Here is a 13618-nt window from a genome sequence, read left to right on the forward strand (position 1 = left end):
AGAGAGATGGGGAAGGACGAGAGAGAGATGGGGAAGGACGAGAGAGCTGAGGAGAGAGTGGGGGAGGGACAAGAGAGCAGAAGAGGGACGAGAGAGGGGAGGGACGAGAGAGCAGGGGAAGAACGAGAGAGAGCAGGGGAGGAACGCGCGAGATCAGGGGAGGGAAGAGAGAGAGCAGGGGAGGGAAGAGAGAGAGCAGGGGGGGAAGAGAGAGAGCCGGGGAGGGACGGGAGGGCCAGGGGAGGAACAGGAGGGACGAGAGAGAGCAGCGAGGGACGAGAGAGAGCTGAGGAGGGACGAGAGAGAGCTGAGGAGGGATATGAGAGAGCTGAGGAGGGAAGAGCGAGAACTGAGGAGGGATGAGCGAGAACTGAGGAGGGACGAGAGAGCTGGGAAAGGACGAGAGAAAGAGGAGGAAGGACGAGAGAGAGATGGGGAAGGACGAGAGAGCTGAGGAGAGAGTGGGGGAGGGACGAGAGAGATCGGGAGAGGGACGAGAGAGATCGGAGGAGGGACGAGAGAGATCGGGGAGGGATGAGAGAAAAGTTCAATAAATAATTAAATACAATCAGAACTTTGAAAGATGTGTACTATTTTCTGTCCGTTTCAGATATACAGGCCTAATGCAATGATCCCATAGCATTAAATCCATCCCAATTGAAATACTATAACCATTTCTTTATAAACACTACATGTTTGCCTCTTACAAACCTGTGATCTTGCACAAACAGACCAAAACCAAGAGGACTATACATGGAGCTCAGCACAGAAGTGTTCACTATCTAGAACCCTGTCTCTCATTCTATACCGCCATATAAAATAGATATGCGGTTTCAGTGGGTCATAGGGAATTAGACAAGCCGATCGCCAACTCAGTGCGAGGTAGCATGGCCCTTTGGCACAGGCTGGTAATTTTCATGAAATGCATAACAGTTATAACTCTGCAAATGATTAAACATGTTTATGATCTAATTTTCCTTCTTTCCACCAATTTCTATATTTGTCCCATTTTTAAATCAGCCAGAAACAAGTCTTTACTGGCCATTTCAGTCCACAAAGTCCTAGGAACATGTACTTAGTCTCTTCAGAACCCCCTGAAAATCACATGGATACATATCGTAAAAGGACATTATTTCTTATTCTGAGGGGTGGGAAAAAAGCCTAAAATGAATCAATCCTTTAATGTCAATTTGGAGGATCTGTCACATATGGGAGGGTGGCTCAGCTTGTAACAAAAGACTTATTATACCCTTTGAAGTTTGTCAGTTTGTACTTGGTAGTGGGTGCTGGAGGAACTCGCACTTCTTGGTCAATCTCTAGCCACACTTGTTTTTTTTGTCCTGTCTTCCAGTCTGGCAGAGCAAAGAATTATAACGCCCTCAGGCACATCACATGTCACTGAGGAATAGTTCACTTATTGGTGTGACTTCCAGTGGGATTCAAGGCTTTCAATTGAGAAGTTTCCTGCCCGAGCCAGACTGGTTTTACTGGTATTCTGAGCCTCCTCCAATTTGATTGAAGTCTTGTGGGGGATAATATAATGTACATTGCTTAGCCAACCCCCCACCCACAACATATTTCACTAAAGAATGTTGTGCAAGCAAAGCTATCCTTTCACATTAGCTTTTCAACGTCATTTTTCTTATTTTCTTCCATACGTGTGCAAGCTGTATTTTTCATCTAATGTTTGTAATGCAGTTCTGTAGGTCATGGGATTTTTTAATGTGTCCTTTTGAGTGGGTTTGCATTTGCTGCTGGTCCATTGACACGGCGGGGTAGGCCCCCTGCAGAGGGCTTTTTGATTTGACACAGGAAAAAGCCAAGCCATTTTTAACTTGCAATGTTTAGAGCGCTGCTGTTCACATGAAAAAGAAAACAAAAGCTTTGTGGAGTTGCAATGTTGAAATCCTTGCCCCTCATGTGAACTAACAGTAAGACCAGGCCGTTTTTGGATGTAGTGCACAACTTTGATGTTCAGATGCAAGAAAAACAAACACAGAGCCATTTTTCATCACAGTGCATAACTTCTTGTTACTCAGATGAAAGAGCAGCAGACACAGGGCTGTTTTTCAAACCAGTGCACAACTTCTTGTTATTCAGATGAAAGAGAAGTAAACACAGAGCCGTTTTTGGTGAGATGTTTAACGTTTGGTCATTCAAAATGGAATAAAATCAATTGCGCAGGGCCGTCCTTGGTGAAATGGTTTAATGCTGGCCACACATGTGTCAGGGAAGCAAAGCACAGCTGTTTAATGCAGCTTTTCTAGGTGACATGGATTTCTGCTTAGGGCCTTAAGTGCACCCACAAGTATCAAGAAGTGCCAGGGGAGGGGGCAGGTCAGGAACAAGGGATGGAATAGGGAGCGGGTGTAGAGGGAGAAGTGCAAAATGGAGGGGACCCAGGGGCCACGCACGTAATGACAGGAGCCCAGTAGGTTAAGCGCAAGGGGAGACAGCGTTAGGGGTCAGCAAGTGCAAGGAGGGGGGTCAGGGAAGGGTGCCCGATAGAAAGTGCTGGTAGGAGGGGTGCAGGGGAAGACTGATCGAAGGAGGGCCTGAGCCCAATAAGACTCAAAGGGGAACAGGCATACAGTCGCAGCAGCAGGGGGAGATCGCCCCACTCTGAAAGGAAAGGGGAGAATGGCCCAGGTGTCCTGTAGATTTTAGAGCATGATCACAAGGGAAGGAGAGATGCAAAGTGTGCAGTCAAGACATTCAAAGGCAGGGTAGGATTGAGTATGATGGAAGCAGGTACCCATTTGGGGAAGATGTCAGAGTAGTGTTTGACAGCAGAGCGAGAATTGAGGGTATCTAAGTGAAGCTGTTTTCCACCTTTAAAGGTCTTCCTAGGCGGAGAACAGGGACGAGGTACACCCATCAGAGGGGGCAAAAAGGCCAACGGGTGGCAGTCGAGGAGTAGCAGGAGAAGGTAGAGGTTAATGAGAGACGGAAGACACCTGTCAAGGAGGAGGATGAGCTGAGAACTCTGGGCCATGATAGAGCCATTCTGGCAGACATTAATGATGCACCCAGATGATGGGAAGAGTGCCAAGAAAGCTTCCTATCTGGTTCCACCATTATTGGGTGAGGAAGACAAATAGGAGAGGATAGATACCATATGGGGAGTCTGTAGGTCAGGAGAAGGGACAGTAAAGTGGATGTCAGTGATAGTCTGCCTGGAGGAAGTATTGACGTAGGTGTCAGCAATTGGCAGTCCTGGGTTGGAGGCCAGCAGTGCTTTCTCAAATGTTTTCCTTCCAAGCGAGAGGTATGAAAGGTGATGGAGTAAGAGTTTGAATAGATAGGAGAAATGGAAAGAAACATTTGGTAAGAGGGGACAGAGAGCCAAACGGGGGAGTGCGCAATGCACTAAGAACTCACCTGGCAGCCTAGCAGCCAGTCAGGCGAGGAGGAGTAGATGCAGCAAAGAAAACAACCAATATATCAATGTTAATGGGAGAGAGGGGCTAGTTTAACAAGGCAGCGGGGCTCAAGAAAAGGAGGCGCATCAAGAAAGACAGACACGGTAACGGTAAAAAAGGCGCAGCAATTTACACAGTAGTATTTACCAAATAGTACTCTGGTTTGAAATTCAAGGACTAGGTGAAACGGCATAGCATTTTAGAGCAACCTAGGGAATTAGAGCAGTAGGAATTGCTTTGCAAGATACGGCCAATACATAATTTTAGGGTAAAGCCTGGAAATTCAAAAACAACCAGATTTGAATAAACAAACAAAGTCAAAGTGAAGCATTTAGGTAAGGCCAGAAAATTCCAGATTCGATTTTCACACAAACAGGCAAAATGCAGCATTTGAATCACCGGGCATACCACTGAACCCTCTGACAAATCATTATTTGGCAAGTATCAGTGATCTCTTTTCTAATGCAGATATGTTTGAACAATGCAAAATAAACCTGAGTACCCCTAAAATCTTTAAATGGGAGTTTGGGAAGTTTTCAGACCTCTGGATGGGGCTTCAGTACTCTATTCCCACTCATACCTTGAGTCCGTAATCACATTTCGCAATCATTTGAGGTAACAATCAGAAGTGTGATAATCTATACAGGCCCCACCCATTTCCTTTTCCTTTATGGATTTGGTAGGCAGTTGAAAGGAGATCGATAAGGCAAGTTCAGAATTGGATGAATACCACAATATTTTAGAGGTTTCAATCGATTCCCCCCACAAGTGTAACACCTAGGCCATACAATGGTAACAATAAGAAAGACAGTGACTTGCTCAGGAGCACCCATGGAATGCAGGACCTATTTAATCCCAGTGTCCCACTTGGATTCAAATAAGGGGAGAGGAGCCGTTAGTGTCACTACAGTCTTACATGACCAGCAATCGGCTGTGGGGATAGAGTCTACAGGCAGTAGGGTCTGGTGTGGCTGAAAGCACATTTATTTACTTTCATAATAACTTGTTCATTTTTAAATGGATCTTTCACACGATTTCCAGTTTGGGGGACCTCATGATAAACCTTTTGTTTGCAGAACATCCGCCAAGGATGTGGAAGGAGGAGACTGACACACAGGTGGCATGCTTTTGGGCAAAGACTTATTTATTCAAAAAGAAAGAAGGAAGACTATCCCTAAACCTAAGAGAGGTATTCCTGCCTGAACAAAAACTAAGGATCTGCTAGAAAATTAATAACTAAAAAGTCCAACGTCCTGTGCCCAAATCCTACTTTTGTCCCTTAAACTTATAAATGTACTAAACTGCATCGTTCTCTTCTGGGACCAGAAGAATGACTCTTCTTCTGTATGAACACGGTTCACAAGTAGGGTGAATGGCTCCCCTCCCATGGCCATTCTCAGGCTTGTATTTACAGTTCCACAAAGCAGCTGGAATGGTTTCTGTCCCCTGGCCTTTCTCAGGATAATATTTACCAAATTCCACAAAGTAGGGAGCATGTCTTCGTTCCCGTGGACTTTCTCAGGCTTATATATATACAGTTCTACAAAGTAGGGGGCCTACCTTCTGTCCCTTGGCCTTTCTCAAGCTTCTATTTACAGTTCCACAAGGTAGGAGCAATGTCGCCCATCCCCTGGCTTTTCACATTCACTTGTTGAGCCCCATCAGTGACTCACTTGACCAGACCTGGTATTTGACATTACCAGGAACTGCACCGAAGAAGAGGGCTTGTTGGAGGAGCTTTGCCTCCTGCATGGTTGGGCACGTTTGACTGCTTCTTCACAGTATCCCTGGTAAACTCCCCTGCCAGGAATAATATCCCTCCTCCAGAGGGTCCTTGACCCTGTTGTTACACTTCATTATTGTAGAGTCCCATACCCCTTCACATTGATATCTCTTCCTCGGGTCCTTAACCCCAACACACTGGCTTCTTGGGTCCCAGACCCCCGTTTCTGCGTTTCTCTCTCTCTGGTCCCAGACCCCTTTATATTGGCTTCTGTAGTGCCCTTGTGGTGCCTGGGCCACCCCATATGTTCTGTATGGCCACTCGGTCTCTCACCTCAGTCTCGGGCCTCCTTGCATCTTCTGGCAGTTCTTCTACGCAGTCTCCTGTTCCTGCAATGCCATACGCGGCTCCCCAGTACTTCCTGAGAGCCCCGCTGTGCATTCCTGCTGGATAGTCTTCCTCAACGCTCTTCCGCGTCAAGAGCCTCAGCCTCTTCTGGCCTTCGGTCCTCATTCCACTTCCAAGCAGGTAGGCATCTGGTCTCTCCTTCCGCCACATACCGGGCCATTAGCTGCAGCCCCAGCTCTTCCATCTGCACGGTCCTTGCCTACCTTGCAGTGCCTCCGGAGAGGGACTGACAATGTTGTTTGTCCCTCTTCACTTTTTATTTATTTTTTAAAACATCAATTTGAAATCTACTGGCTATATACCTGTTTGTGTCCGTACCATCACATACAAAGATGCCACGTGGCGTGCCAACGTTTGCGATCAGACCGTCACATCTGCTGTGACAGTGACAGACTTTCAATTGGTTTGCGAACGTCACAGTGCCATCACAGTCTCAATAGCACGCCCAAGTAATGTCGCCACCTGCGCTGATGTTCGCTATCAACGGACATGTCTGCAACCACGTGACGCACTTGTAATTAGTTTGCAAATGTCAACATATACCCGCAGTAGTCGCAGCACATCTTCATTACGTCACCCGGGTGCACTAATGTTTCTGAATGCCCCGACATGGTAATGGGCTGCCATCTACATAATGATGTGACTGCTCCCATACGGCATGAAGACATATCTGCGGTAAATATTCAAATTTGGAGAAATGAGGACGAATTCTTAGGTGACACATTTTCAGCACAAGATGGCTAGACATACCTTAATATTTCCGGCTGCTTTGCAATGGACTGCCAGGCTCTGCTGGGGCAATCAGGCATATCATAAATCCTTGTGGGGGATGGTAGCAGCCTGCCCTACCTATTAGGTATTTTAATGTTACCACTCTGTGAACCTCAAACCTTTCCTGGGAAAACTGCCTGGAAATCTCAAGACTTTGAACAACCTAAACCACCCAAAATGTGGGTGATTCAATGTATCCCCAAACTAAATTATCCAGTCTTACTAATTATCTCAGTGGAATTTGATGGTTCCCATTCTTGCACCATTGCCAAAACAGTTCTAGGGGAATAGTGATATTATTGCACAGTATGTCGTTTATTATTTAATTTAATCTGAAAGTCACGATGCATCAAAACACAGAAGAGATCCACTCCCATAACAAGCACAAACCTGTCCTATGTTTCCCTGCTCCTGCAATGAATCATGCCCATAGGAGAGACGTTCCTCTAGTTTTTATTATGCTCCATTTCCAGGGGACTACATGTCCCACAATCCTTTGGAATTAATGCTTCTTTCGGTAAATGGTGTTCGGCAAAGAACATTAGTACAGATGCACGCTAGTGCTTGTAATTTGATAAATAACATGCATTAAGACACACTACATCTAAAGTGTTATTAAATACCCCAATCTAGTAAACATTTATTCTTACCGCCCACCGCGGGTAATCTTCGGAACCGGGGGAGAGAGGCAGTGGAAGATCCTTCATGTTCAGTACTGATTAGCACTATGCATGCCCAGGCGAATGCTTTTCAGACGTATACAGACAGAGGCGTGAGCTGGGTCGAGGTCTGTGGTCTTCTAAATTGGGCGTCAGGGTTATTTAAGGTTTTACATTAAACAGCAACCTCCTTTCATCTCACTGATTTTCATGAAGGGTAGAATATGATCATCCACACTTGCTAATGCAATCTCAACCCATCCCCTTCCCATCACCCTTAGGGGTATGTACTGATGCTCTCATGCCTTACACTGAACGCCCTGTCGATATTTCTTTTCTTAAAACACAGTCTCTCCACTAATCATTATGCTGGCATTTTTTAATCACACAGAAATCTAACATTTAAACTAAAACTATTTGGGAGAAATTAACAGAAATACTTGGGAACATACAAATGAATTGGATTGTAAAAATAAAAATGCTTAAGAGAGCAGGAGTCTCTTTCAGGTGTAACACCTGCGTAGTTTAGTCATGGAAGTACACAGGTTTTACTTAATGAGTGTATTTGCAGAATGTTTACAGCACGAGGACATGCCACCAGGGGGGACTCTTAGTCATAGGGAACAATAAGACAGCATGGAGAGAGGAAGGATGACACAGAAAACACGAGTCTTAAGCCCATAGGACTGTGAATAGGCCTGATGTGCAGAGAGAATTGGCCAGATGTGAGAGTAAAACTGGAGAAGCTCGAGTCATCACCTGGGGATTTAAGTACTACAGAAGTTTCCAGAGACTAGTGGCAATTGCAAACATGACCTCGGTAGAGGAGCAGTGCTGACATTTCTGATTTAGGAAAGGGGGGCTGAGGAATGGCAAGTGGAAGATGCAGATTATGGATTCTCTGGAGACCATGAATGTATCTTTAGGGGATGGGGCGCTATCATACAATATTGAGAAGATGAGAGCATTGACGATGAGAAATTTGTAAGGCAATGTCTGATATGGATTGAAGCTACTCTGGTTTCTGAGGTGGAGGACAGCTGGGATGATGCCTTAGCATGGTTGGTGCATCGGCCAACAAGTCTCAATGAAAGGGAAGGTAAGACATATGATTTCAGACTTTGGATGAAGAGGGATATTCATAGGAAGGGCTGAAGAAGTTGATCTTTCAACAAATAGGACCTTCTGTAATGTCAGAATTCAATTTAAACCAAATTGGAATTTTGTAGGTGGAAAACGTGAATGTGACAGTTTAAGTACCTGGTCTCCCTTTTCTCCCCCTTCTGTCGAGCTCTCCTCACCTGAACTGCCGGAATTGCTGTCGGGGTCCTGCAGAGGCCGTCGAAGTAGATAATCCTTCTCCTTTTTCCGATGAGCTTGCTTGTCACGGAGGGAGGCCACCGTGACTGCTGAGGGGAACAGCTGTCCGAGGACCTCCCTTCCGGAACCAAGCCGAAATAGGGGAAAAACCCCAAATGGGGAAAAAACCCTTGGACTCCTCTGGTCTGTAGCACGGAAGGCGTAGTTCCAGCGGCAAGTAGACTTTCAAATGAGTAGGAGGTAGGTAATAGACTGGATCCGTATGTCTAACTGAAGGCAACACTGCAGCGGAACAGGGGAGTCCTGCAGAGGGGAGCCGGAGGACAAGGCTCCACAGAACGCCCACCAGCCACTGCAACAAGCGGGGCAAGGACCGGAGGAGAGATAGGCAAAGGAGAAAAGCGCCAGACAAGTAGCAGAGAGAGAGAAGAAAAAGCGTAGGGAAAGGGGCGGCGCCTGTCCACGGGGACGGGGCCGCAAAAGAAGAGAAACGGTTACCGCCGAGGCGCGGCAGCAGCAGAGAAAAACTGGAGGGGAGAGAAGGTAGGAGGAACACTCGCTGGAGGGCGCGAGTGACAGAAGCCTGGACTGAGCGAGGCAGGAGCGAAGAAACCCGGAAGAGCGAGAGCTTCCAAAGAATAGCTGCAACGCAGGGACCGCTGGGTCGGGAGAGAAGATATACTCCCAGCGGCCTCGCGCTACAAGGAGGAAAAAGTAACGGACACAAAGGAGGGACTAGTACCTCCCGTACCTACGTCCCAAAACCCAGCACGGAAGAAGCCGCCAGTCGGAACGCCTGCGGGTGACAGTATGCCCCCTTCCAGTCCGCACCACCCCAGGCTTCCCCGGGTGTAGGCGGTGGAATCTGGCGAGCAAGCGAGGAGCATGCACCTGAGAAGCAGGTTCCCAAGAGTCCTCCGACTCCGGATAACCCTTCCAGGACAAAAGGTATTCCAACCTCCCTCGGTAGAACCTAGAGTCTCTAATGTTGGAGACCTCAAATTTTGCTTGATTGGGTGTCTGTGAGGGAGTGTGTCTGGGCACTGGTCTGTGATGAGAATCGGAATAGAAAGGTTTAAGGAGAGATGAATGAAATACAGGGTGAATGCGATTCAGAGAAGGAGGCAGCCGAAGACGGTAAGCCACAGGATTGATCTTGAGAAGAATGGGAAAAGGACCCAGAAAGCGAGGGGAGAGTTTAGAGGGCCTTGTCCATCTGGGTAAAAACCGGGTGGACAACCACACTTTGTCGCTTGGCTTCCAATCTGGACATTCTTTGCAGTGTTTATCTGCTCCGATCTTCGATCGTCTCCTGCTGTTCTCTAAACTCTGCAATGCCGTGGCATGGGCATCCTTGATCTGATCCAATACCTCTTTGGCCGCTGGGGAGTTGGTGAAACTGGGAACCTCGGGAAGAATCGACTTAGGGTGAACCCCATAAGTACAAAAGAATGGCGAGAGACCAGTGGCAGCGTGTCTGGTATTGTTATACGAGAATTCTGCAGTAGGGAGTAGAGAAACCCAATTGTCCTGATGCTGAGTGACGTAACATCTCAGATATAGTTCGAGAGTAGCGTTCAGGCGTTCTGTCATCCGGTTAGATTGGGGATGGAATCCCGAAGAGAGTGCTCTCTCAAGCCCCAATCGGGTACACAGGCTGTCCAGAATCTCGAGGTGTACTGACTTCCCCGATCAGAGATGATTTTGTCAGGTAAACCGTGAAGTCTGAAGATGTCTGGTGCAAACACCTCAGCCATCCTGGTGGCTGTAGGAACACCAGAAAGAGGAGAGAAATGTGCCATCCTGGAGAACGCATCTACCGTGACCATGATGCAAGTACAGGATTCGGATTCCGGTAGGTCTACAATGAAATCCGTAGAAACCAACCCCCAGGGGCGAGTAGGCATCTCAACTTGGGTAAGTAACCCCAACTATATTTAGACCGAGCCCAAATGGGACAGGACTTAACAAAGTCCAGGGTATCTCTTCTCACGGTGGGCCAGGAAAAATTCCTCGAGATGAGCTCCAGGTTGTTGATTCCCCCGCGGTGACCTGCAAGGCGAGAAGTGTGACACCAATCCAGAATCTTCTTCCGCAGCGCGCCTTCTGGAACATACAGTCATTTCTTGAAGAACAGACAGCCATCCTTCTCCTGGTAAGGAGAGTCAGAGTGTAACGGTAATTGGGGAAGTTCCTGAACCACAGCGGTTTTAACCTCTTGTAGGAAAGAACTAACAAGGGCCAACATCCGATTGCGATGAAACATAGGTTCAGCGGATAACGAGGCCCTTTCCTTGCTGAATTCCTTGCGGGATAGGGCGTATGCCAGATGGTTTAGTGACCCAGGAATGTAAGAAATCTGGTAATCATATTGCGAGAAAAGATAGGCCCAACGTGCTTGCCTGGAATTAGAACACTCCATTTCCTGGAGGGCTTTCAGGTTTTTGTGGTCAGTCCTGATAAGGAAGGGATGTCAGGCCCCCATGAGTAGATGGCGCCATTCATCGCAAGCCAATTTCATTGCCAACAGCTCCTTTTCTAGGACAGAATAATTCAATTGACTGGGTGAGAGTGTCTTGGATAAGTAAGCTACCGGATGTTCCACGCCACCGACAGCCTGAAGTAGTACCGCTCCGATGGCGATTGCAGAGGCGTCGGTCTCCAGGATGAAGGGCTGAGTTTGGTCCGGATATCGGAGCTGAGCAGAAGAGATGTTTGAGCAACTTGAAACTGTTCTCGGTATCGGTTGACCAGCGGAACGGAGAGGCCTCCTTCTTAAGTAGGCGAGTGATGGGGTACACCACTTCCGAGAAGTTGGGGATGAACCTTTGGTAATATTTGGAGAGCCCCAGGAACCTCTGCACCTCACGGACAGAAGTGGGGGCGGAGCATTCGAGAATGGCCTGAACCTTCCTTTGATCCATGTCTATCCCTTCTTCTGATAACTTGTAGCCCAGATATTGCACAGAAGGAACCGCAAATGTGCACTTCTCGGCTTTAACCAATAGCTTGTTCTTTTGTAGACATTCAAGAACTTGAGTGACATGAACGATGTGTTCCTGTAAGTTTGAGGAGTAGACCAGGATATCATCCAAATAGATGATGACAGAAGTGGAAAGCATATCAGAAAACATTCTGTCCATAAATCTTTGAAACGCTGCAGGAGCGTTAACCAGTCCAAATGGCATCACCTTATACTCGTACAGGCCGAATGGGGTACGGAATGCCGTCTTCCATTCGTCACCCTTGGAGATTCTGAGCAGATGGTATGCGTTTCTGAGGTTGAGTTTGGTAAAAATTATGGCTCCTTGTACAGCCTCGATGATATTGGAGATCAATGGCATGGGATAACGATCTCGGATAGTCACCTTATTTAGACCTCTGTAGTCTATACAGGGTCTAAGATCAGTAGAATCCCTTTTCTTGATAAAAAATAAGGGAGCCCCTGCAGGGGATTTCCAAGGCTGAATCAGCCAATTCTTCATATTCGTGTCCAAATAGTTTCGTAACACAAGCTTCTCCGTAAGTGTTAGAGAGAACATTCTGCCAAATGGAACTAGTGCATTGGGTACCAAATCTATGGTACAGTCCTCGGGCCGATGGGGTGGCAGTTTGGAGTGAAGGCTTTCTTGGAATACTTCGGAGTATTTCAAGCAAAAATTGGGTAGAGCAAAAACCCCCACACAGTTGGAGGTGTGAGCCGTAATAGATTGAAGGCCCTTCTGACTCTTCTGTGGAAGACAGTGTTCGGTGCAGTATGTAGAACAGAAACTCAGCTGGTTATTTGTCCAATCGATTTGGGGATTGTGTCTGCGAAGCCATGTGATTCCCAAAATTATTGGAAAATGTGCAGCCCGGATAATGTCGAACCTTATCACTTCCGAGTGCTGAAAAACTGTTAAGGATAGCTCTTCAGTGGTATGGGTGATGAGTCCGGATGATAGTGGAGAGCCGTCAACTCCTATCTTCTGACCTTCCTTCCGGGGTATTCTGCGTAGACCGACTTTATCGGCCCACAGGGTATCAACAAAGTTTCCTGCTGCTCCGCAGTCCAATAATGCGAGAGTCTCCGCCTTCTCGCCTTCTATCATGATGATGGCTGAAACAACCATGAGTCTGGAATCTTCCTTGGAGTCAGAAGAAGAAACTGTTAGAGAAACATAGGGACGAGTAGACAGAACTGGAAACCCCCGGACACTAGTCCCTATTGATGCCGAGGGTGCTCGTTTCCCTGCCTCTTGTTAGGCAGTTCTGTGCAGTCCTTTAGAAGGTGTTGATCCGACCCACAGTAAGCGCAAAGTCCCTTTTCTCTTCTTCGCCGTCTTTCGGCAGCAGTCACAGGTGCTCTTGTGTAGCCAATCTGCATCGGTTCCTTTGAAGCGGCAGCGGGAGAGCGACTAGGGGGAGAATATGCCCGAGAATCCGGGAGGAATCCTGAGCCTTGTTGTTTGCGTCTTTCCGTCTTCCTTTCCTGTAGGCGATACTCGATATGTAGTGCAGCAGTTAGCAGGTCCGAGAAAGTAGGTGAGCGAGTAGATCTGGCTAACTCATCCTTAATCTCCTCTTTTAGACCCCTCCTGAAAATGGCATATTGTGCCGGTTCTGGCCAGCCTGCGCCAGGAGCTACTGTTTTGAAAGCAGAGATATAGGACAGGACGTCCAAAGAACCTTGCTTTACATCCAACAACTCTTCAGAAGCAGTAAATGACAACTCTGGGCATTCGAAAGTCTGTCTCAGAGAATTTTGGAACGCTGCATAGTCTTGGAGAATGGCATTGTTGCTTGTGACTAGGGGAGTGGCCCAAGTCAGAGCGTTGCCCGTCATGTTCGAGATTAGGAAGCCGACCTTCGCTTGGTCTGTAGAGAAAGTGCGGGGTCGGAAAGTAAAGTAGATAGTACACGCCTCTAGGAATTCCTTCACTTTCTTGGGGGCACCATCAAACTTTCCCGAGGATAGTGTTGTAGGCGGTAGTTCTGGAGGAGGGGGTTCCCTGGCGGATACCATTTGTCTAAGGAGGGCGTTCTCAGCTTTGACTCCCTAAAGTTCCTGAGACATAGCTTGAATTGCCTTCCAAAGCTCTTGCACTTGCCCTTCGGCTGACATCGTGTTTTTCTTAGGCGTTGCAATCTGTGACAGTTTAAGTGCCTGGTCTCCCTTTTCTCCCCCTTCTGTCGAGCTCTCCTCACCTGAACTGCCGGAATTGTTGTCGGGGTCCTGCAGACGCCGTCGAAGTAGATAATCCTTCTCCTTTTTCCGATGAGCTTGCTTGTCACGGAGGGAGGCCACCGTGACCGCTGAGGGGAACAGCTGTCCG

At 47.5% G+C, this 13618-nt stretch overlaps 1 protein-coding gene across 6 annotated transcripts in view; it reads right to left on the bottom strand.

Annotated features, from left to right (window-relative positions):
- Window positions 1-13618, bottom strand: part of MDGA2 (MAM domain containing glycosylphosphatidylinositol anchor 2) — a 2250375-nt gene that overhangs the window by 1170517 nt on the left and 1066240 nt on the right. The window lies entirely within an intron of this gene.

This window comes from Ambystoma mexicanum, chromosome 14 (assembly GCF_040938575.1).
Source record: "Ambystoma mexicanum isolate Mex_15411 chromosome 14, UKY_AmexF1_1, whole genome shotgun sequence".
Taxonomy (NCBI): domain Eukaryota; kingdom Metazoa; phylum Chordata; class Amphibia; order Caudata; family Ambystomatidae; genus Ambystoma; species Ambystoma mexicanum.